This window comes from Lepidothrix coronata, unplaced genomic scaffold (assembly GCF_001604755.1).
Source record: "Lepidothrix coronata isolate B3197 unplaced genomic scaffold, Lepidothrix_coronata-1.0 Scaffold18, whole genome shotgun sequence".
In the NCBI taxonomy this organism is placed as follows: domain Eukaryota; kingdom Metazoa; phylum Chordata; class Aves; order Passeriformes; family Pipridae; genus Lepidothrix; species Lepidothrix coronata.
In genome coordinates, this window is record NW_016690198.1 from 4884665 (window position 1) to 4908925 (window position 24261).

General features: G+C 39.7%; 1 protein-coding gene across 1 annotated transcript in view; it reads left to right on the plus strand.

Annotated features, from left to right (window-relative positions):
- The first annotated feature begins 3694 nt into the window (after window positions 1-3694).
- Window positions 3695-24261, plus strand: part of TNFAIP8 (TNF alpha induced protein 8) — a 60635-nt gene continuing 40068 nt past the window's right edge. Inside the window, exon 1 of the mRNA XM_017807393.1 lies at window positions 3695-3710. The gene's annotated coding sequence lies outside the window, so the exon portion shown is untranslated. The remainder of the gene's footprint in view (window positions 3711-24261) is intronic.

The following is a 24261-nucleotide window of genomic DNA, read 5'->3' on the forward strand; positions in this document are numbered from 1 at the left end:
GGCTGTTTACCTCTCTTAACTTGCCTGATCTCCTTCCTCTCATCTGGNCCACTGCTTGTTTTATTTAATTGGAAATGTTTTGCCCAGTTGTGACTGTGCTTTGTCTAGTGCCAGAGATGTTTTTTTTTTTTTTGTACGCAGTGCGGAAAAAAATTTGAGAGGGGAAAGCAGAAGGATGTTCTGTAACTTGTCTTCTGTTCTATAGCTAAAATCACTGCCATCAGGATGGCAGGCTTACCTTTTAAAAGTAAATATATTTTTAATCCTGAACACTCCCTTTACAAAAGTAAAATGTAAATATGAATGGATATCTTCCTAGTAAAATCGTCAAGATTATGTGTGAAGCCTTAGTCTTGATCAAAAAGATACAGGAAGATACTGCTTTAGGATATGGCACTAGAATTTCTTCAAAGACTATTTATTTAGCTGTATGTAGAGGAAAAAAAAACCAAATCCAACCTAATTTATTTTTGCCTTTTTTTTTTTTTTCCAGTAAGAGTCTTTATTTAGCCCAAAGATACTCAGTTCATTCTTAGCACTTACATTCTTGTTTGTCTGCTTTTCCTAAGTACTTTAAAAAAAGGAAAAAGGAAAAAACTCAACAGCAAATTACTTCACCAGTGTCAGGCTTTGTACTGTATGTTTACATCTGGTGTCAAGTGAAAGAAAAAAATTCGAAAAGGATAGATGGAGTTTGGGGTATTTTTTGCCAAAATATTAAACTGCGTAACTTAAACGTTTGACCAAATTATTAATGCGCAAGGCCTTTACATTTTTTTAGTCAGCTAAACTGTTTCTGTATTTTGGTTTACTTTTCCTTACTTGAGAGCTTGACAGAGGTTTAATTTGTAAATTAGATGTGAGGCTGGATTACTTGAATGCCAGTGGTGTACTTTTTGCTAAAAGATATTTTGTGAAATATAGCACCAAGATATTAACTGTAAAATAAACTTGTCAAATTAGGAACTATGGGGATAAACAAAGCTTAGCAGAAATGAAGGGCTTGTAAAATGAACTATGTAACATTCTCAGGATGCTTTTATCTTAAGAATATAAAGTTGTTTAAAAAGATTTTGTAAAATGTATTAAGGTCATTTTAAATGTATGTTTCGCAAGTTGCAGTGCAAACACTATGAAGGTTTTTATGCACATAACCTGAATTTTCAAATTGTGCAATAAAAAGAATGTGAATGTTTTGCCATGAAGAAACATGTGACAGCATTTCAAGCTGGTACAGCTGTTCAGTGATTCAATTGTATTTGTTCTTCCTTAACACTAGATTGAAATCGAACTTGATAACAAAACAGTTTAAGTACAGTGATGGACCAGAAAAGTGACTAAAAGTGACACCACCTTAAAAAACAGACTTGCCCAATGGGTATGTTGTGTCTGTTCAGTGGCTGAGTTTCTAATATCCTATGTTCTTATGGAAGAAGGAAAACAGTGAAGTAAACAGTAGCACAGTCCTTTAGAATCAGCTGAAACCATGACTTTGTAGCTGCTTATATACATGCATCAGTTTTATACGTCCACTGAACTAAAAAAGTTACATGTGCAAAAATCATGGCAGTATTATATAATTATGTCCTTGATGTTTTGTCCTTAAATATTTATATCTCATTAGCTTTAATATTTCAAGCTCAAGTTTATTGTACTGGCAATCACAAAAAGCTGTCTTACCATCTGGGAACTGAGCAGTTTTTATATGTAATTTGCCAAGACATACAATGTTGTCATTTTTCTGAGTAAAGCTGCACTATGAAAAATCCTGGCAAACTTATGCTTATACCAGAATAGTACTGACCATGAGCAGACATTTTCAATAATGTTTATAGTTACTATAAGCTATTCTCAAAAGTAAATTATGTAAAATCACAATGTATTTGCCACGTCTTTATAATCTTTCCAATAAATCCTGCAGAAACTCAACCTTCTAGAATTCCATGTTGCTGCTGTTTCATTTACGAATCAGTTGTTTGCTTGTATAGTGTTCATTGATGTTTAACTATTGTAAGACAAATTATTGGTAGTTTTCTTGTAATGATGGAGTCAAAATGAGTTAACTTCTGTTGTAACTGAAACTTTTAAAGGGACACTCTCAACTTGAAATCTAGTCATTGGAGAACTGAACTTAAAACTCTTCCAGCTATTGCCCTTAACAACTTCCACTGACTTTTGTCCTCCAGCAATTAATACTTCTTCCCCGTTGCTATGCAAGTTACTCAAACTTAAGGGTGATAGTGCCTGTGGAGGGTTCTGTGCTTAAAGTAGCCATGTGCACAGATTGAAAGTAAAATTTGCATTTACGAGTGCTTAATCAAAAATAATTTATTGTCCAGACAAAATAACTTGGCATGTAGTTGATAATGTCCCTTTTAAATATTATAGACTGGTAGTTGTGACTTGTGTTTGTCTGTGTAGCAATACATAATGCTATCAGAGTGTGTCATTCTTGTGTTGCTAACTGATTCAGTTACCTCAAACAGATACGTGATCCAAATTCTTTAGGATTACTTCAGTAACTTGTGGAAGTTTAAAACTCTGGCCATCTGGGTACTTAAACTGGCTTGCTGTGTGACTTTTCACTAGCAAATTCTCACCTGACAGCTGACATTGCAGGATGTTTATGGAGAAAAATGGAATTTAGATGCAGATTTTGTACCATGCGACAGTGGTGCAATGTGAAGTCATACATGATCTACTGCATTTTAGGAACCTCGCTACCAGTTGCAGGAAATAAACTGTTCAGATATCCTACATTAGGTACCACTCCCTTCCTCTTAAGAGCCCCCAGTGTTAGATTAGTTGCAATAGTTACAAAAAAAGCAACAATGATTAAATGGAGATAAGCTTGGAGATGATAACTTCTCTAAGGTAATTTTTTTCAAATGTTTATTTTTATTAAAAATAGCAAAACCACCGCTAATGGCAGGTTCAGCACACTGATCAAACTACTTTCTATAAAATAAAGATATTGATTTACCAACTTTCTTGGTGTTTCTTATTGCTCCCCCCTCTTAGACCTAAAATCTGCATGGTTTTGACACACCCCCCCTCGTACCTTAGCTTCTCGTACCTTAGCTTTCCTTGTAGCCTTTTGGTACTTTGGGAGGGTTGTGTGCTCTTCTTTTTTTTTTTGTTTTCAATGTGTAACTGGCGGAACTGAGTACAACTAAGTCATTTTGCAGTGGAATGAAGTCGATGGCGCTGTGTGTCTGCCACAACTTAACTTTTTAAATCCCTTTTCTGTTTCATTTAAGTTGAAAACCTTTGAGAGTCTTGGGGAGCTTCACCCCTCTGGTGTTCCCACCTTTAGCGGAGGTACAAGGATCAGTTCCCCTGTTCTAGTCGTACACTGGGCATGAGTAGAGCACGCAACGAGCCCGGCGGCAGAAAGCTGCTGCCAAAATTTAAAATGCCTCAGCATGCAGGGCTTGCCCTTGTACTGATTGTAACTCCTCCTTTGGTAGCGGCGAGGGGCGGTGGCGGGGCTCGGGTGCGACCCGCGGCGGGGCGGGTGGGGCCGGGCTGGCTCCGCTCCCGCCTCCGGCCCCGGGGCTCGGGCGGGCAGGGCCCTGTTGCCGCCCCGCCCCGCGGCCCCGCCGGGGAGCCGCGATCGCCGCCCGCCTGCACCGCCCGCACCGCCTCGGTCCCGCCGCTCCCGCCGCTGCCCCGCGGAGGCAACGCCGCCCCCGCCCCGCCACCACACAGTAAGTGCCGCGCTCCGCTCCGCGGGGGCCGCGCCCGGCCCCTGCCCCAGCCCCCTGCCCGGCCCCTGCCTCGGCCCCCGCTCTGTGCGCCCGCTGGGGCCCCCGGCAGTGCCGCTGGAACTCGCGGCTGGGTCTGGGGCCGGGTCGCTGCCGCCTCCTGCCCCGCCGGCTCTCGGTGCGGCGGAGCCCCAGGTGGGAGCCGCTCTACAGGTGGGAGCCGCCCAAAGCCGCGCTGGGAGAATTTGGCCACGCGTCGATGTGTGTGGGTGGAGGTTGTACGGGGCTGCTGCTCGGGGGCGCCGAAGCTCCGCCGCTCCTCCCGGGTAGCTCTTTGCTATTTTTCCAGAAGTGTTTCTGCTCGCCCGGAGTGAGTCGTCCCCCTCGCCAGGGTGTGCTTGGGCACAGGACTGATCTGGGGGTCTTGAGGCAGGGGCAACAAGTGTGGTGATGCTGTTGATCTGTAAGTCTCAGAAAAGATTTTTCTGAGATGCGTGACTTTGGGGTTGAAGTACTACTAGAAAAAATCCTGAAATTCTGCCAGTAGAACTAGTTGTATCTTATTTACGTACTACTAATAAAATGAAAGAGATCACGGTTCGGGGTGGGCTTTTTCCTTTTAGAAGCCGGGATGGTCAGACCTTCCTCGCTGGAGGTCTGTGTGTCTCTAGACACACGTGTCTCTTCTGTACGTGTTCAAAGCCCTACCTGGCAACACAAACACATGGGCGAAGCAAAGAGCAGCCCAAGCGATGCTCCGTCTGCACGTGTAGTATTTCGGTTGTGCTCCTCTGGAAGTTGCTTCACGTAACTGCATAGTAAAACCACTCACGCTGCAAAGTGACAGGTTAGAACTTCCTCGAGCAGCTGGATTCGCCAGGTGAGGAGCTATTAGCACTCAATGGCTGGGCTGACTGCTGCCAACTCTGTTTATCTCGTTAGCTCTAAATAGGAAATTTGCTTTGAAAGAGCACTGATAGTGGAACCAAGCGCAAAAAATCCAGAGAGGAGGAGTTTTGCAGTGGAAGGAGGTCCAAGACCTGTTTTTGGAAGACAAAACTTGGTGAACTTGGGACATGCTTAAAAGCAGGAAGAAGGAACTAAAATGTTCTAGTATATTTCCATACTTGTCTTTATTTCATCTGGAAGCAAATTTCACGTGGAATACTATTGAAATGAAAGTTATGGTGCAGATCTTTGCAGGAGCGTAAAATACTGCAGCTTGAAATGGAAGTTGCTTGCTGTTTGCCTGACAACAGGAAGCTGCTCATTTCCGTTAAATAGTAACTAGTCTAATCTGACCATACCTAGATTTCAGTGTACTTTATGACTTAATTTGTCTATTTTGAGTATTCTTTAAATAATTGCTACTAGGTTAAAGAATAATAATAGCTGCTTGTAAAGGCCGAGGAAATAATCAAATGTTTGGGAATTCTCAACTTTAGTCGGTGTCTTATTGCAGTACATCAAGATGAGTCCACCAAATGATGGACAGTAAAATGCCTAATAATCATTAAAGCAGATAAGGGATACCTACAGATTATTTTTATACAAATAACAGGAGTACTGAATAACAATATAAACAGTAGCTGGTTTGAGATAAATTACTTTTTAGGATTAATTTTCTTCCAGGTTGCAGATATTCACTCTTGAGTTTACCTCTTAATAGAGGTTTTGACCTAGAATTCCCTTGTGTGTTTTTTAATAATTCTCATATATGAAAGGTAAGAAGATGGAAAAAAACCTCACCAAGTGGTATTTGTTATGATATTACTGTTGTATATATCCATTTACACAACTTCCTTAATCTAAATGGCTGGTAGTATGTTTCCCACAGCTTTCTTCTGTATTGATTACATTCTAGAAGCTTTGACCACTGTCTGGGTAAATTTGGTTATAGGTTCTTACATCCCTAAGATATAACACAAGGCGTTTGGACTTTGCTCCTCTTCTTTTCGTCTTTCTTTTCCCATTGCCTTTGTAGGTATATTTCTTGCCATTTCTTATATTTTCCCACTATTGGGCAGGTAATTTAAACTACTTAATCTTCTTCCACTGACAAATTCCTTATGCTTTGTTTAAGTTTGTTCTTATGCTTTCTTTTTTGCCTTTTCTAAATTTCGTGAATCAGATTGATCTGATGAACAAAATGAAATTCTACTGAAAATCAAGTATATAGGAAGAATTTTCTCATAGGGAAAGTATTTCTTGTACACAATATAGCTTGAGCAAGTGTCAAGACATATTCTGGTAACGTGTATCTCACTTTGCCAGATTCTAGCGCTCTTGTCTTTTGTTTGGAGTACCAGTATACAGTAAATGGTGCTCCAGGAACTGATGATTTAATGGCAAAGTAACTAGGGGACTTTTTAGGGTTGGTGTGGGGGGTTTTTTTGTGTCCATCTGTTCACAGCCGTGAGCAGCCATGTTGTCAATTTTATCTGTAATAAAAATGTTTACAACACTCTTCAACTGTGATGGAGTGCAAAATCTAGGCCTCTTTATTTGAGACTGGCCTTGTAATCAGAGAAAGTGAGAATGGCCTTGAAATCAGTTATGTTTATTTTTTTCCCTTATGCCTCCAGCATCTTCAGATCATAAGACCTAGAGTAAATGTTATGTATGTTCAAGTTAAGCTGGCATTTTGTCAGTTTAGCATGTGAGCAGGAAGTTTCACACAGCATTTTTACACATTCTTTTTCAAGTAATGTTTTGCTCAAACCAGAATTTCCTTTTTTAACTTGAAGATTGACCTCCCCCTCACTGAGAAGCAAGCTCTGTGCTCTGAGACTGAGGTGTGCAATTTGCAGAGTGGTGGTAGCACTTGGGTGTTTCCTTAGCACTTCTTAACAAGCCTCAAAGAGGGGGAGAGTTGCAGAATACATGATTTAAATTAGAAGCTGTTAATCCTGTGCTTCAGGTGCTGTTTTCTGAACTGAATATTGACACTATCACTTCAGACCAAAACATCACTTCTTTCTTTTTCTTTAGTTCACTGTGGTGGTTCTTGGGAACTCTTTAGTAAAGCGCGTGTGAGAGATGAAGTATTAAACAAAGTACATAACTTCTAAAAAAGCTATTCCTTAATTTCAATTCTGTTTTTATTTAGAAATCCAGATAGTGAAAAGTGAGTGTCTCAGCTCTTACTTAAAAGGTGTTACACGCCTTTTAGATGATAAAACCCGTAGTTGGCATTGGTAAGTTAATAAGATGTATGTGGAGGAGTAAGTCCAGAAGACATTAGTACCAAAATCTGCATTTCTTTCAATGGCTTCTCATTAACTAAAAGTATATCTTCTGACAGCTGAATATTAGTTTTAAATATGCCTGGCTTAGTCCAAAATCTCTTTTTTCTTCCAGAAATGGGATTGTGTATTTTTAAATAAATATTTTTGAAGTTCATTTTGCGTTACAGGATCAACAAAACTGAATATGTTAAAACCTGGCATTTTCTCCCACTTATGAAATACTGCAGTGAAGAATGTGGGGGTGCAATAGTGTTAGCCTGTGGAAATCAGCCTTGTTGCTGGTGGTAGTAGTTTGGATACGTGTCTGACCCTGAGTGAGTGGTGGTGGTTAAATCATGTGGAGGAGGTGTGTGTGTGAGTAGTGGGCTGTGCTCTCTACATCCACAGCAGAGTATTTGTATTTGTATCCATGTCTGGAGGCCTCAGAATTCAGAATGAATTTGTGGAAATTACACTTACCATATGGATTTGATATTTCCTGGGTCAGTATTAAGATTTTAATTGTATGGTGTGCTTAAGCCTTCCTCAACTAATAGCTTATTTTCTGCTGCAGTATTACAGCCTTACAGGAGCTTGTCTGAATGCTGTGTCCTCCTAAGGACTTGGTCTTGAGAGGAATTCGGGAAATGGAAGAGCAAAGCCAACTCTTTTAAACAGAAGTGGATGGTGTTCTGTGGTTGAAGATTTTACATACTTAACTTTCTCTTAGTTGGTTTCATCTGGTATTTATAAACTAACTTCCTGCTAATCAAGTATTTTTATAGAGACAAGATGTTTTTTCTTGCTGGCTGTTTTGTCCACAGAATTTACTGGGGCTCTGATACATTCAGGGTAGACTGTCTTGAATAACTGAACTCAAGAAAACCTTGTAACTGTAGTTCATGTTATTCCTCTACATAGTATATACATGTAAAAGGAAAGGATATATTAAACTATAAGGCACTGAGAAGCAGAAAAATAAGCTCTAAACTGAAAAAGCTTATACCTGCATGTGATGATCTTCAGATATGTTTGTCCCTTGAGCTTTGAAGTTGAATGCCTAATTTGTGAAGGAAATAAAATCTTCTAGTTACCAGATTTTTTCAAACCCTTTGTCCTTTCCAGCATACATATAACACACAGATATGGTCGTAAAAATTGACTGTCTTGAAAGGCTTTTTAAGTAATAATAAGTGATCCAGCAAGGCAAAAAAAATCATCTGTTAGATAAAAAACTATTTAAGAAGGAAATATTAATTTTCTCCAAATACAGGCTAATTGGAGTTTGTCAAACAAAATGTTACCACATTTCACTGATCAATTGTGAAATACAATGTGTGTAACCACTCTGATTCTCCATGAAGAGGAATTTCACTCTGGTTTCTGGCTGCAGGAAGTTATTTTGAACCCAATTCTCATACCACAGTGTTGCCCACTTTCAATTTGATGCATGATACTGAGCTATCAGAAGTGCGTTGGCATTACTGCAGAATATTATATTTGCCTGAAGAACTTACTTTACCTACAAGTACAGCTGAAGTTCTGGAAGTTAATCTTGAAATCCTGAAAAAAAAGATATTAAAAACTAGGCTTCAGGTGATGAGGAGCATTCTCTGTCAGGAGTTGGGTGGGTGTGCTAACTAGCACACCTGGCATGATTACATTGCTGCCATCACTCAGTTTTAAAAGAAACAAAACCTTAACTTCCTGCTTTTGCCAGTTCTGCAGAAATTTAAGACATAACCAAGTCATTGTTATCACTGTACTATTGTTGATGGGATGGAGGGGGGAATAAAATAATTGCTACTGTTTTCTTATGGACATGGGCATTGAAAATGTTAACCTTTATAGTGGAAGGTATAAAAACAAAAGCTATGTCTGGGCTCATAAATCTTCTGCTGTGTTCCAGTTTCAAGATGTGAGTTTTGCAGAAAATCTTTTTCATCCATAAATGGTCCATTGTGTAGCAGAAGGCTTATCCCCAGCAGCCATAAATAGTGACATGATCTAAGATGAGATTCAACTTTTTTGTTACAATGTCTAAAACATATACCTGCCTCTTGACTTAATGAAAGCATTCCAGTGTGTAGTGGGTTGACCCTGGGTGAATGCCAGGCGCCCACCAAAGCTGTTCTATCACTCCTCTCCACAACTGGACAGGGGAGAGAAAATAAAATGAAAGGTTCATGAGTTCAGATAAGGTCCATGAGAGATCACTCACCAGTTAATATCCTCAGGATACTGAGGATATTAACTGAATTTATTACTAATAAAATCAGAGCAGGGTAATAAATCTTAAAAACACTTTGATCCCTTCCTTTCCTCCTTTCCAGCTCTACTTCCTCCACCCAAGTGGTACAGGGAGACGGAAATGGGGGGGGGGTTATGGTTCCTTTGTCATATGCCATTCCTGCTGCTGCTCAGGGAGAGGAGCCCTTCCCCTGCTCCTGTGGGGTCCCTCCAAGGAAGACAGTCCTCCACTAACTTCTCCAATGTGAGTCCATCCCACAGGCAATAATTCTCCACAAAGTACTCCAGCGTGGGTCATTTTTCTACAGGTTGCAGTCCTTCAGGCATAATCTGCAGTCCCCCACAGGGTCACAAGTCCTACCACAAAACCTGCCTCTGGTGTGGGATCTTCTTTCCATGGGTCTGCAGATCCCTGCCAGGACCCTACTCCAGCACTTCCAGGCTTCCCACAGGGTCACAGCCTCCTTTGGGCATCGAGCTGCTCCAATGTTGGTCTCCTCCACAGGCTGCAGGTGGATCTCTGCATCCCATGGTCCTCCATGAGCTGCAGAGGCACATCCTGCTTTACCATGGTCTGCACCACAGGGGAATCTCTGCTGGGTGTCTGGAGCACCTCCTCCTGCTCCTTTTCTGCTGACCTTGGTGTCTGCAGAGTTGTTCCGCTCAGATATTCTCACTCTCTCTTCTATGGCCTCAGTTACATCTGCCCAATAATTTTTTTCTCCTTCTTAAATAAGTTGTCATAGAGGCATTACTGCTATTCCTGATTAGCTTGGCCTTGACCAGTGGTGGGTCCATCCTGGACCTGGGTGCATTGGCTCTGCAGGACATGGGGGAAGCTTCTGGCAGTTTCTCACAGAAGCCACCCCTGTAGGCCCTCCCCACTAGCAAAACCTGACCACACAAACCTAACACATGGTGTTACTTCTGTACAAACAGTTATGAAGGGATTTTTGTTGCTACTTTGCTTTGAGGAACAGAGAGGAAGTTGCTGTGACATTAATTTCTGTTAATAAAGCATCACAGTTTTATATGAAGCAGTCAGTTTTTAGGGCTCTCTCTGTATATTGTGGTTAACTAATATGAAGTAAGTAGCAAAACCATACTTCCATATTTTACAAAACATTTTGTAGATTTTTTTTGAGTGTTTAGATACTGTGGTTTCAGAATGTAGAGAAATTCTAGTTGGTATTGAAAGGTACCTGTGACTTTCTGACTCATCTGCTGCAGATGGTTCTCTGAGAGATAAGTAGTGCACACATGAAAAACCTAGATAAGGTAAGCCTAGTTAAATGACCTGCAGTTAAGCCCTGATTATTGAGCCAGTTTAAAGCATTCATAATTAGATATGTTTATTTATGATATCCTTCCACTTCTAAGCAGAAGAGTATTTGTTTTGTATATATGCTTAGCCCATTTTCTTTAGTGTATTAAAGTAATTTTCAAGTCCTGTGGAAGAACCTTTGCCCACCATAAGCTCCTCCCACATCCTTCCTCCTCAGTTTGGAACACAAACTCTGCATTTTATCAGCTGCATTTCAGATGAATTTTTTTATTTCATGATTTAAAGGAGAAACAAAAATGAACAAAAACTGTTCAGCAAAATTTTTTTTTTAAATTCCAGTTTATCTTCTTGTTTTATAGTCAGTAACTGCTGATATTAAGACTTTGTTTAATCCTGATGTGTAGAGTACTGTGTTTATGACTAACTGCAGAATTGTTTTGTTTAAAAAATTAATCCCTTTCTAAGGAAACCTAATCTACCTTTGTGTCTTTGATATATTTTAATTGTTGAGTTTATATGGAAGAAAGTACTTTGCTACTGTTGAGCCTTCCAACTTGTAGTGTTTGGGATTCCAGGCATAAAATCTGTGTCTCAAGTAGTCTAGAGTTGATCTTACTTATAGTGTTGCTAGAACTTTTAGTTGTGTTATCTTTTTGGCATGACTGGAATCATTTTGTGGCTGGCTAGGTGGAGTTTAGTGGCATGTGAAACTTAGTTATAGTTTTCATGAGATTAAAAGGTAGAAGCTTTTTTACATGAGTTAGAGGGAAGAGGACAAGAGGATATAGCAAGAGAGACAAAGCTGAGCTTTGTAGGAGCCTTGAAGTTTGCTTAGTTGTACAAAACTTTGTAAGTCAAGTTAGAAGGTGGTAGTTGATAACCTTTATGTTTAGCTGTTTAGTTATAGCTATGTTACAGTGAAACATGGAATAATACAGATCAAGGACTTTTTGTATTGTTGCTGTACTTGAAATTTTTGTGTAACAAAATCAAGAAGCTGTGCTGTTTTATTTTGTTAACCTTGTTATGCTAAATGACTCTCTTGTATGTGAGCTAAAGAACAGATCTGCATTGGTGGTTTAATATTTCGTGTGTCCTCCCCCATCTTCTTAAAAGTTAAAAAAAGCAACTATATAAAATATGTGAGGTTCATTTGTAGGGGTGTCTTCTGCAGAAGTCATGAGTGGATTCAGGATGAGTGTAGCAAAGTTTTTGTGAACATCTATTGAGAGCAGCCCTGTGGAGAAACACTTGGGGTTGATGACTGATGGAAAACTCAACATGAGCTGGCAGTGTGTGCTCACAGCCCATGAAACCAACCGTGTCCTGGGCTGCATCAAAAGGAGCGTGGCCAGCAGGGCAAGGGAGGTGATTCTGCCCCTCTTCTCGGCTCTTGTGGGACCCCACCTGGAGTACTGTATCCAGTTCTGGTCTCCCCAACGTAAGACTGAAATGGAACTATAGGATCAAGTCCAGAGGAGGCCACAAGGTTAATAAGGGGATTGGAGCCCCTTTTGTACAAAGACAGGCTGAGAGAGTTGGGGCTGTTCAGCCTGAAGAAGAGAAGATTGCATAGAGACCTCATAGTAACCTTCCAGTATCTGAAGAGAGCCTACAGGGAAGCTGGAGAAGGACTGTTCGTCAGGAACTGTAGTGATAGGACAAGAAGAAATGGGTACAAATTGAAAGACAGTAAATTTAATTTAGATATTAGGAAGAAATTCTTTACTGTGAGGGTGGTGAGACACTGGAGCAGGTTGCCCAGGGAGGTTGTGGATGCCCCAACCCTGGCAGTTTTCGAGGTCTTGAGCAACCTGGTCTGGTGGGATGTGTCCCTAGTGGGAGGCTGGGGCTAGGTGATCTTTAAGATCCCTTCCAATGCCATAACATTCAATGCTTCTATCTTCCTGTGATTTCCAGCAGTTTCAGAATAATTTAAACACACTGAGCAGAAGCTAATGGTCTTTCTCTGTTTGACTGCAGTTTTATTTTCTTGTATCATTGAGTAGTATTTAAAGTTATCGTGTATAAATGACAGAATGCTTTAGCCTCCTCTCTGGTGACATAATGAAATAATACAGATCTGTTATAAGCAGTGCAGTGGGAATCTTGATTTTTTTTTTAGCTACCAGATTTTTTTTTCCTCCAGCACTTGACAACATATTGAGAAGTGGAATTGTTTCTTATTTAAAGAGCTCATTCTAGCAATAGTTTGTACACTTTTGCATTGCCATGAATTATATATCAAGGTCTTATCTGCTATGTTATGTGAATTCAATTGATTACTTCCAGGTGTACCCACTTAATTGGTTCTCCATTAAAATGTTTGTTGTAGTATTAGTTTGTTCAGTGTATTAGATTACTGTCATGTTAAAGAAGAAGTCGTTTTAAAATCTGGGTTGCTTTGTGCTTATAATATTCATTAGAAGTTACTTGTAGCATTGAATAATAGTGGAAATGTGATTAACGTTTGAATTGTAGAAAAAGCTGTGTAATCCAAGCTATGAGTTTGTGTTGTATTGGTCTGCAAAACACCACACTGTTCAGTGATGCAGAAAGTATGCTGATTGCGACCGAACGCTTTTGTGCAGGTTTGCCAGCAGTATTTGCTGTACAAGTGGTTTTGAATATGCAGGTGGATAGTTTAAAGTCACTTGAAATGTGAATTTTGTTGTTAATACCAGGAGGATAACTGGGGAATATATAAGGAGGAATACTGAACGTGAGGTCAGTGTAAACCCCACATTTGTGTAAAGATTCTGCTTTACAAGAAGTACCCAGTTCTACATATCAAGTCAGGTATTTTATTTCAGTGATCATAGAATTGACAATATTTTCAGAGTGAGTCCACCTTGTGGGGAGTCAGCATTTGAGACTTATAAAACCTGCAAGGGCCTAAAACCAGACTATGTGCTGCTGTTCTGTACACAGGAAACCATGTCACAAAACCATGCCTATTTTCTGCCGAAGCACAAGAGGTTTTTTTGTACATGACTGAGTTTGGGGAAGGAGAGTGTATTGTTACAGTGGATTTTGAAATTGAATTTTAACACTGTAGGAAAACAGGCCTCGCTACTAGCCAAGCTTAAATGCATCATGCAGCATTCAACTATCAGTTTTACAACTGTATGTGAGCAAACAAGTACAGGAGTCCACAGCTAAAAATGCAGTTGAGACATATTTCATCTTTTTTTGTCTTAAAAATACGTAGTTTAATAAATTAGTAGCTACAGCACAAATCTGAAAGTTGGTGTTCTGTGTCATACATTGATGGAGAAGAATGGCAATTAACAGATAGGCAAAGCAATAATTAAATAATTAGCTAGGAGGAGTAAATTCAGAACTTGCTCAAATACTGGAATAAAGATAAGGATAACCTTGAGAAGCTTAAATGAACTTCTTGAGATGAAAACCAAAAGACTGAAAAGAAAAAAATCCATGTATGTTTAAGGCTTTATTTTTTCTTAATATGAAGAACTGGATAACAACATAATGAAGTACACTAAAGCTAATAAAACATGTAACAATACCAGGCAGAAGAGAGTTCTTTTTTGAAGCTTCTTCATGGTTTAGATACCCAACATGACAGTCTAAAACTATCTGATCATGCAGATTTTTTTCTGTGCTCTGTGAACCAAGGGCTTGTTACGCAAAAGTGGTGGAATCAGTGAACTACAGGTGTTATGGATATTATTCTCTTTGGGGTGCATATGGGCTGAAAACACTACAGTAAAAAGGCACTGGAGGCTTGTTGGCTTTAGAGCCTGCACTCGCATCAAGAAAAGCTGTCTGACCCCTTTGTACCATTAAATGAAGCTCACAGCTGGGACACTTCTCTCTCTGAACGTCAGTAGCTGGTGTGGTGCCTCAGACAACAGGGATGTGTGGAGTAGAAGCATCTGATGTGCCACAGCTGTTGGCGGTGGCCTGCAGGGGGGCAGGCACATCACACAAAGTGCCTTGGAAAGCCCTCACATGTGTCATGAGGTTGTAGTTATTGATCATGCCTGGAGAAACCACCCACCTTCAGTAATGCTGTGGTATCAGGCAGGGGTGTTCGTGTCTCCTGTGGGTGACAAAGTACAAATCTTACATTGTGCTGGACAACTGAGGGAAATAAACAGTTTGTCAATTATGTAACACAGACAGCATGAAGACTGGTGACCATTGCTTAATTTCTTCTGCTCAGGCAAATTCAGCTGAAGTTCCCTCAAGGGCAATGCTATTGTGCTTGACTAATTTGGAGGCAATTTGTTCAGTTGCTTAGTGGTGCTGCAATGTAACCCTGAAAATAACATGCCTTAAGCTTGTTTATACCTTAAACAAGACCACGTTGTAATTATGATTTTCAAGCTCTGAAGCAAGTGCTGCTTGCAGAAAGCTTTGAGTCCTGCTGGCAGAAGTCCTTTATAGTCAGAGCTGGGGAAATCTTGTGTTTTGGAGAGCCCCGATCCCACTCTCAACCCCTTTTATTGAAAGAAAGTACTAGGAGAACAGTAACTTTCTGCAAAATAAAACATACAGATAACTGTTGGATCCTACCTAACTTTACAGTTAAAAAGCACACTGCGACATTATCTGCTGTTTTTTCTGAGTGACCTCAGAGCATCTTTGAAAACTTGTTCAACTCAACAGTACTGGTCACCTTAGTTTAACATCACAGTCCTTCATGAGCAGCTAAAGATCAGATTGCCTAAATGAATCTGTCTGAGAAACAAATAACTCACAAAGAAAAAAACTGATGGTGTTTGTCTGGCTGGTACATCCATTGCTATGTCTGTCCAAATAGCATGGTGGTAGAATAACTAGCTCTTAGAACCTGACATACAAAAGTTGTATCTGTGTATAGTCTGCTTGAGAGCTGGAGTATCAGTTTTGTCTGATGACAGTTTTAGGAGATGTAATGTTTAAGGTACCCATATGAAAGGTTATCACATGGTGGGTGATGAGGGAGAACACTGAGGTATGTCTGCGATGGGCTCCCACAGCTCCTGATAGTACCAACTTTTGGGACCCTCAAAGCCTACAGCAGAGCACAGCACTGGGTGATTGTGTGGTAGAGTTATGCTACTGTATCTGAAGACTTTGGCTGGATAGAGTAATGTTTGAAATAGGAAATAGCTGTCTGTACAAACACATTTATTGTGCAGCAGTTATTTTGTAATACTCAATGTGTGGCAGCTTATAGCAAAACTAACTCCTGTTTTGTATCTAGATTTTGAAAATTTCAATGCAAGATTTCTTTGAGGGAACGTAAGTCAGTGAAGTGCTTTAAAATGAGACCCTCTGCTTTTTCTCCCTTAAAATTATTTCAAGTTGTGGTATTTATGCATAATTTAGTTTTTATCTATAAGTAGACATTGATGGAGTAGTTCTGTTACTTAAAATGGGAATCCTGGGTGGTTTACAAATCCATGTGGTTTAGGAAAAGTGTTAGAGCATGATATTTTTGCATTGCAGCTTAACAGCTGAGAGAAAATGGGAAGATAAACTAATGAAGTTCTTCTGACATAGGCTAGTGAAATAAGAAGATGAAATTCAAAAACTATGGAAAGACTTCAGGCAGTAATTTGCCTACCTCCTTAGTACTGTCTTTTTTTCAGTGCTCTAAAGGAAGTCAACAGATTAGTTTTACACCCATCTCTTCTTATAGTACCTCATATGTATATATGTACATGTACATATATACATATGAATATTTAGTCTGACTAGCAGATTTTGCAGTGCCTTTTGTTTGTGTGATCCTTCTATACAGGACGTTTACTAAATTCTTCTTTCTCATGCTCTTCTTCTCCCAAAAACCCTTGGAGATATTTGAGTAGTGTAATATAAACGCAGCCCAAGATGTCCTAGTAAGTAAAGTTACTGAAGGTTCCTCTTTGAGTACACAAAACCTTTTATTGACAGTAGAGGTGTGTAAGTGAATTAGTACTGGTGGCTATAAAGCTGTTTGTGCGATCCAGGGTAAATATCTTAGAGATGTTGAAGTGTTGTCTGTTTTGAACAAGTCTAAACTGAGGTGAAAAGAGTCTGTTGGAGAAAACCTTTCACTGTAAAGTTCTAAGCTTGTTTTGCTTTATGTGAGTGGAACAGTTAAGATTTTTCTATTTGGATAAAACTTCCTTCCACACTGTCAAATAGAAGTGCTTGATTTCTATTGTGTTTTGCAATAATTTAGATGAAGAGCTTTCAGTAACTGGTAGCATTTGACCATTAGTATAATTTAAGATAATTTTCTTACATAACACATCAATTTTTATACACAGTTTAGGAGATAATTTGCACAGAAATGTTTCTCAGACATCTGATTGTAATGTTTATTTATTGATTTGATTCATTAAATGCAATGTGCTTTAAAAGTTATTTTTCTACCCATGATTCAGATCTCTTTTTTTTTTGTTTTTGTCTTTTGTTTGTTTGTTTGTAGGTTGGTTTGGGGTTTTTTTGTTGTTGGTTTTGTTATTTGTTTGTTTGTTTGGGTTTTTGTTGGGTTTTTGTTTTGGTTTTTTTTTTTTTTGTGGTTTTTTGTTTTGGTTTTGGTTTTTTTGGGGGGGTGTTGGGGTTTTTGTTTTGTTTTTTGTTTGTTTGTTTGGGTTTTTTGGGTCTTTTTGGATTTTTTTACAGAGTGCCAAATTCAGACAGGTTTCTCTAAATTTCTCTGTAACAGCTGCATGTAGTTACATATGCATGAAGTAAGTGTAGTATGTCTGAACAGTGTTCTCTTCTGCCTTAATAACATACAGAAACTACTATAATTAAAGCTTTTCAGTACTTAGGACCACAAGTTAGATTTCTTCTCAAAATCTAATTTTTTCCTTGCTCCTTCAATGTATAGGACTCAAGAAAGAACTCAGGATGTTCAGACCTGCATTTTCATTCATGGCTCTTGACATATGTTTTTAAGCAGACTTTGTCCCTGTATTTACTTGGAAAATGCCTAGTATAGAGATAATTCCAGCATGCTAGCATTCTATTTATTTCCTTAACTGTGTGCTCCCATTTTTTCAGAATCACAGTATGGCCTATGTTAGGAGGGACCTTCTAAGATAGCCTAGGTCTAACCCTGGCCCCTATCGTTGGCAGGGACATCTTTCACTGGATGGTATTGCTCAAAGCCTCATCCAGCCTGGCTTTGAACACTTGGATGTTCAAAGGGTTGGGGCAGCCTGTGCTTCCCCAGGCAACCTGTTCCAGGTCCTCACCCTTATGGTAAAATATTTCTTCCTTATATCTAATATATAGATATAGAGATAGACACAGACAACAGGTTAGCAAAGGCATACAGTGCCTTCAGAAAGCTTCTTAAAAGAGTTTGGTGAAATAAACACCTGAAGAAAAGTACAAAGATCAATGTTTACAGAGACATTGTGCTGTCTACTCTCTTATACGGATCTGAATCATGGGTCATCTACTGCCACCACCTGTGACTCCTAGAATGCTTCCATCAATGCTGCCTTCGTACAGTCCTAAACATCCACTGGTCAGATTATGTGACCAATACATCTGTTCTAGAACAAGCAGCAGTCACAAGCATTGAGGCCATGTTGCTGACAACACAGCTGAGCTGGGCAGGGCACGTCTCCAGGATGAAGGACCACCACCTCCCTAAGATCTTGCTTTATGGTGAACTTGCCACCGGCTGCCACATGAGAGGAGCCCCAAAGAGAAGATACAAGGACTCCCTGAAACAACATCTCAGCCTTGGCCATATTGATCAACATAACTGGTCTACTCTGGCCTCCAACCGGGAGGTCTGGAGACACACCATCTATAGCGCTGCTGCTTCCTTTGAGAAAGCACGCAGGATCACTCTCGAGGAGAAAAGACAACGCAGAAAGAATCGCACTTTGCAGAATTTACCATCTAAGGAGTCTTTCTGCTGTGCCTTTTGCAACCAGTCATGCCTATCTCATATTGGCCTTTTTAGCCACCAGTGCGCTTGTAACAAACGTGGGTAGAGCCTTCCCAAATCTTTGTTTGCGAAGCCCAGCCATGATATCTAATATAAAGCTACCCTCTTTCAGTTTAAAGCCATTTTACCGTGTCTGGTTGCTACAGGCTCTAATAAAAAGTCTTTCACAATCTGTCTTTTAAGTCCTCTCTCAGTATTGAAAGGCTGGAAAAAGTTTGCCCCAGATCCTTTTCAACCCCAGCTATTAGCCTGTCTTCATAGGAGAGGCGCTCCAGTCTCTGGATCATCTTTGTGGCCTCCTCTAGACTCACTCCAGCATGTCCATGTCCTCCTTGTGTTGGGGACCTCAGGGCTGGATGCATTACACCAGGTGGGATCTCATTAGGAGTGGAGTAGAGGGGGAGAATCACCTCCCTTGACCTGCTGGCCGTGCTGCTTTTGGTGCAGCCCAGGATGCAGTTGCCTTTCTGGGCTGCAAGCACACCCTCCCAGCTTTATGTCCAAATTTCCCTATTTTTTTTTTTTTAGATTCTCTTGCATACACTTGACCATATTTGCAGTTCCCACCTTGGTAATTAGTCTGTGCAGTTAGAATATCACAGATGGGCAATAGGTGGTTCCAGAAAGGCCCTGTAATGAAAGTCACAAGCTATTCTGCTTTAAATCCTACCAGCCTATATTCTTTTCAGGAAAAGTTTGCCTAATATTATGAAAACCAATGCATGGCCTTAATCCTCTAGGAAAAACAGATAAGGTGAGAACAGTGAAAACAGTCATGTGGCTGTGCCAGGTGATAGCCTTAATGGCTTTGACAACATCCCACTGGTGTAAGACATTTCAAAGAATATTGTATTTGTGATTTTCCCATTTAGAATGACATGCAACTGAAATAGAGTCTCATTTCCCAAAAGAGATGTTCTTAGCTAATGCGAAAGAAAATGGAGGTTGCATAAGTCTTAATTCATTTAATGTTCAGCTATGAAACTTCTAGATCCTTCTGGTATAATGTAAGTTTTTAGGAACTTGTGAAAAAAAATTAAATTTACATCAGACTTCTAGATGCTTTAAGTAGAAATGTGTCATCTGTTGAGATCATTTAGAAGAAGAATAGTTTAGTGCAGGGGACTACCTGTTTCAGGGTAACCAGGCTTTTGGGTGTGGGGTGTTTTTTTCTTACAATTCTGTTTACCTGTAAAGGAAATGCACCTCTCCTGTTTTGTGAGAACCCCTGTTTTGTTTGTCAGCCATGGGAAGTGAATGCTTTCAACCCTTACACATTTGCTTGGGTAGCACATGTAGATTGAGAACCTGTTTTTCAGAGGTAAAATTATGGAAATTTGTAACCCTGCTGACAAGTTACTTGTGTAGCCTAGAATGAAATTTTAACAGTAACTAAGAGGAGCAATTAAAGCACCTCCTTGTAACCACAGTGGTTGTTGTACTTGATGATCTCTGAGGTCTTTTCCAACCCTGTTGATTCTATGATTCTATGATCTAGCACCGGATAACCCTAAGGAAGTGTACCTTGTCAATAGCCATATAATAAGGAAATTTTACAGAGTCCTTTGGATAAAGTCTTTTTTTTATTTCAAATGCATTGAGCTTTGCTAACATTACCTGGAGGTAAAGATGACTAGTTACAGCACATTCCAGGAAGTGCAGCTGTTTGCCCTCTTGGAAAATAATGAATATATTTGTTGTAGAGACTGTGCAGGGAGACCAATCCCTTGGTGACTGATAGTGTTTTCCTTATTGGAGAGTTTGAAGCCAAGAATCTGGAACTGTTAAGAGACTGTTTCAGATGATGCATATTAAAACCAGCATGAGATTTTCCAGTCATAGACTGAAATGAGCTCTCATGTTGCAGTCATCAGCTACTTACACTCAGATTCTTCTCTTCCATTGTTTTTCAAATAGGGACTTTAAAAAAACCCTCACTTCTCAAGCTGCTTTTAGGAAAAAGCCTAAATGTCTGTTAAAATAATTTTTAGCACGGCAGAAGTAGAGAAGGATTTACAACTTTACTAAATGTTGATTCCTTCTTTTTCAGTAGGTATATGGGTTTAAAGAAATTTAACTTAAAAAGTGATATTCATAATATCAAGCTCATCAGAATCAAACTAATTATGGTTAATTTTTGTAGTTCTGCTGGTTGTACAATTTTAAAAAAATAGTACTATGTTTCGGACATAAATTTCACTGCTGTTCTTCAATTAATATTGAATGCTATTCACTTTGACTCATAGAAAGTATTTTCTGATGTTTTATCACTTATTACCTTGGGATGCAAACTAAATGTTTTTTCCTAATGTTTATATAAGCTGCTAGTTTGAAATTAGTGACACTTGGCAGAATTTTTGCCATTAATAATTAAGACTAATTCTTTTTTATAAGGTTTATAAGAAAGGTTTATTGCTTTAGTCCTGGCCTTGTAGAAACTTATACCAGTCTCATTAGGCTGATGGTGATGGTGTTTTAGGAAGAGATAGCTGGAAGAAGCCTGCCTTCTGAATCACAGGCTCCAGGTGGCCCTGTGGCAAGCAGCTGCATCTCACATTGTGATCAAACATAATTTTAATTCTGCACAGGCATTTTCACTATTTACAGAGATGGATGAAGGATTGCTCTAGTGTTGGAGGCTTCTGATGATTACTTGTCTTTTGTGGCTGGTCTGTTCTCCCTTGTTTTCATATCATGAGCTGAATTAGTTCTTTCTATGACCTGCTGTTCAGACCCTGGATATTTTTATAGACTGAGGTCTTCTGTAATTAGCGTGCTTGTTGAAAGAGTAAATATGTCAAAACTCTTTTGCCTGCTACTGCATACTGTGCACTGCCTCCCCTTGACTTTGTGATTCCTGTGGTTTGAATCCTGCTCTCCTGAGCAATGTAGGTAAGAACATGCTTTTGTTTGCATACATACATACACATCTGTCATAAATAACATCTCTAGGTGAAGTTCTGTCTGTGCTGGAATCACTGCTCATGATTTTTCTCTCCTGTTTTTATTGGAGTGACAGAGATCGACCCCTCTAAGCGTTTTTGTGCTGCCACAGGCATACATACGTATACTTGGCATTAACTGTTGTTGCATTGTGGCAGCATTTCTGTTACAGCTTAGAAGACAGTTGGACTCAATGATCTTTTTACAAGGTGAATGATTCTAGGATTCTAACACTAATCATCAACATGCAGGCTCGTATGGCTGCATTACTGTCAGATTCTTATGCACATATTAGCAAACATGTGACAAGACATGTTTTTCTTCATGCTTAGCTGTGACAGCTGCTCTGAGCAGTGTGTGTGATGGTGTCGCAGCCGCTTTTGGAGCCCAAGGGCATATGGGGCTGTGAGGTCCTGGGTAAACCTGGTGAGGTCCTGGTGCATAGTTAAGGCTGTAAAGTGGTAACTGAAGCAAAAGGAGATGCAGCATATTTGATTCCTTCACTTTCTGCAAATGAGAAAGAGTACAGACCTATTCCTTAGCAAACATAGTCAGGATACATCCATTTGAGCTGGTGGAAATGGTGGAAAACTTGTGAACATGTGAAGTTATCCTTATTTCAAGTGAAGGTTAAATAGTGAAGGTTAATAGTTAAATAGTGTTTGTTCTCAGCACGCATTGCTGAGGTAGCTGCTCATCTAAAGTTGGCTTGAGGATGAGGAGGGCCTAATTTAATAAGATAAATACCCTGTCAGCAGGAGAGAAGCTCGATGATGGTTGTTTATACTGAAAAATACAGCATTTCAAGCATCAGTAGGTATGGAGATTGTGGATATGTGAGCCTCAAAGGAAACCTGTGGGGTGAGTATCGTGCTGGCACATCACCCAGGATATTGTGGGGAGTGGTTCTGGTGTTATCTTCTTGCCCACCTCCACCATGAGAACTGCGTGCCATGCAATGAAAGTAGGGGTTGATGAAAAATGGGATCAGTCACCAATGCTGACAGGCAGGTATGATGCAATGATATCCAAGCTAAGGACATTGTCATGGCAGGCCTGAATTTAGGTCTTGAGATGGTCAAAATGAAAGTTGGGCTCAGTATCAGTAGAAAGTAACAAATGCAGTACACCTAGGAAAAGCTATTGAGGGCAGATAATGTCCCTTGCTTACTGAGAATGCTTAATGCTTCACTGAATGTAATGGAAATTTGAACTGAGAATTAGGGTATGCAGCAGTAGAATTTTTCAAAAAGTATGTTGTACGAGTGTTACTTCAAATGCAGGAGTCTCTGTGCAATCAAGCCGCAAAGGGTTATGCATGACAGATACAGCTCTGGACTGATAGCTGCAGTCAAGGGCTGCATAACTGAAGGAAATACTGTGAGCTAATAAATTTTCAACCTCAGAACAGAAAAGAGATGACTGGAGCAATTTTTTTACCTGTGTGGTCTCTTATTGGTTAGAGTATTGTGATACTTGCATGACTGGGTACAGGATAAGAAATAAGGCATGCTTAAGCCCACACAGTTTGTAACTTTGGTGAGTCTCTACAGAAGAGCTGAAACTGTGCTTTATTGTTTAGTCACATACCAAATGTCCGTATCATCCTTTGTATGCAGATGAGTGTCTTGTGTGTCTCACCATTGTTGTCTTATCTTTTTTGGAGCTGTAACAGATTGGTTGGTTTGGCATGATCTTGTGGCACAGTACCTTTTCCTTTTGCTTCCAGTTGATGATATCCTCTCTTTGCTGAAGGATTCAAGTCAGTAAGCACTAATTTCACACACATCTTTGGCTGCCAAAAATGTCATGCAGTCCTGCTCCAATGGTTGTATTATTTCCTTCCTTGTGTCAGCAAAAACATTCATGTTCATCAGACTGACGAACTCAATTATGAGATCAATTAGCCTTTTTTTATTTTTCCCTCGGCAATCTTTTTCTGTGAATCAGTTCTTCAGTCATGGTGTGTTGTACAGCTAAACATGCTTTTGCTCCCACAGGGAGCTCTCAGGCTGGGTGAAAGGAGAAGACAGAGTGAGTGTAACTGAGGTTGGGAATTGTGCAACCTCTTCAGTTGGAGGCACTGCTTAAAAATTTGTGTTCTTGGAAGTCTCTCAGTCTGACTTTGCACTTAGATATACTGGTCTGTATCCCACTTCACTGAAACCAGTCCTCCTCAGAGGGACTTGTGTTTTGTCTTTCTGTGTTAGGGAAGTCTTTCAGCTTTGTGGGAGCCATGGTGCAAACGCTCACATCCTTTTGAGCCAAGTTATATTACTGAAGTTGAGGTTAAATATGTTGCAAGATTTAAGTTTACCTAAACTGTAGAAGAAGGCTTCTTTTAGTCTGATACCCTCCCAGTACTTCCTGTTACCATTTTTCCTTTAGCAAGACCACTGTCTAACTAGGCATTAATAGTCACTAATTGTTCACTAGTAGCTTTCCATATAATAAGTCTGAATTGGGAAAGATAATAGCTTGTTTTCACATGACCTACTTTTGAGATAACCATTTCTGAATAATGTTTCAGTTTCTTTAACTTCTCTTTAAAAAGCATGGCATAACCAGGAACACTGCTGTAAACCAAGAGGCAGTAGTAGTTGGTCAGGTCTCTTTTTTCCTTTTTCCATTCCCCTTTGTTGTTTGATATTTTGAAGTTTTCCTAAATTACAGATATAATGTATTCAACCTTAAATCAGTATAATCATCATCTGTGTATGAGAATTTTTTGGGAAATTTTGTACAATTTTTGGATTCTGAAATATTTTTAGGAAGAGTGTTTGATCCTCTTTAAGCCAGTTTTTTCTTTTTTTTTTTATTGGAACATTCAGTGCTTGATACAGGTTGGCTTTGTTTCTCAAGTATTAACTGGTACACCTGAAAAAAACTCCCTTTGAGTAAGGCTTATGATCCGAAAGGTGTATGTTGTGCCACAGT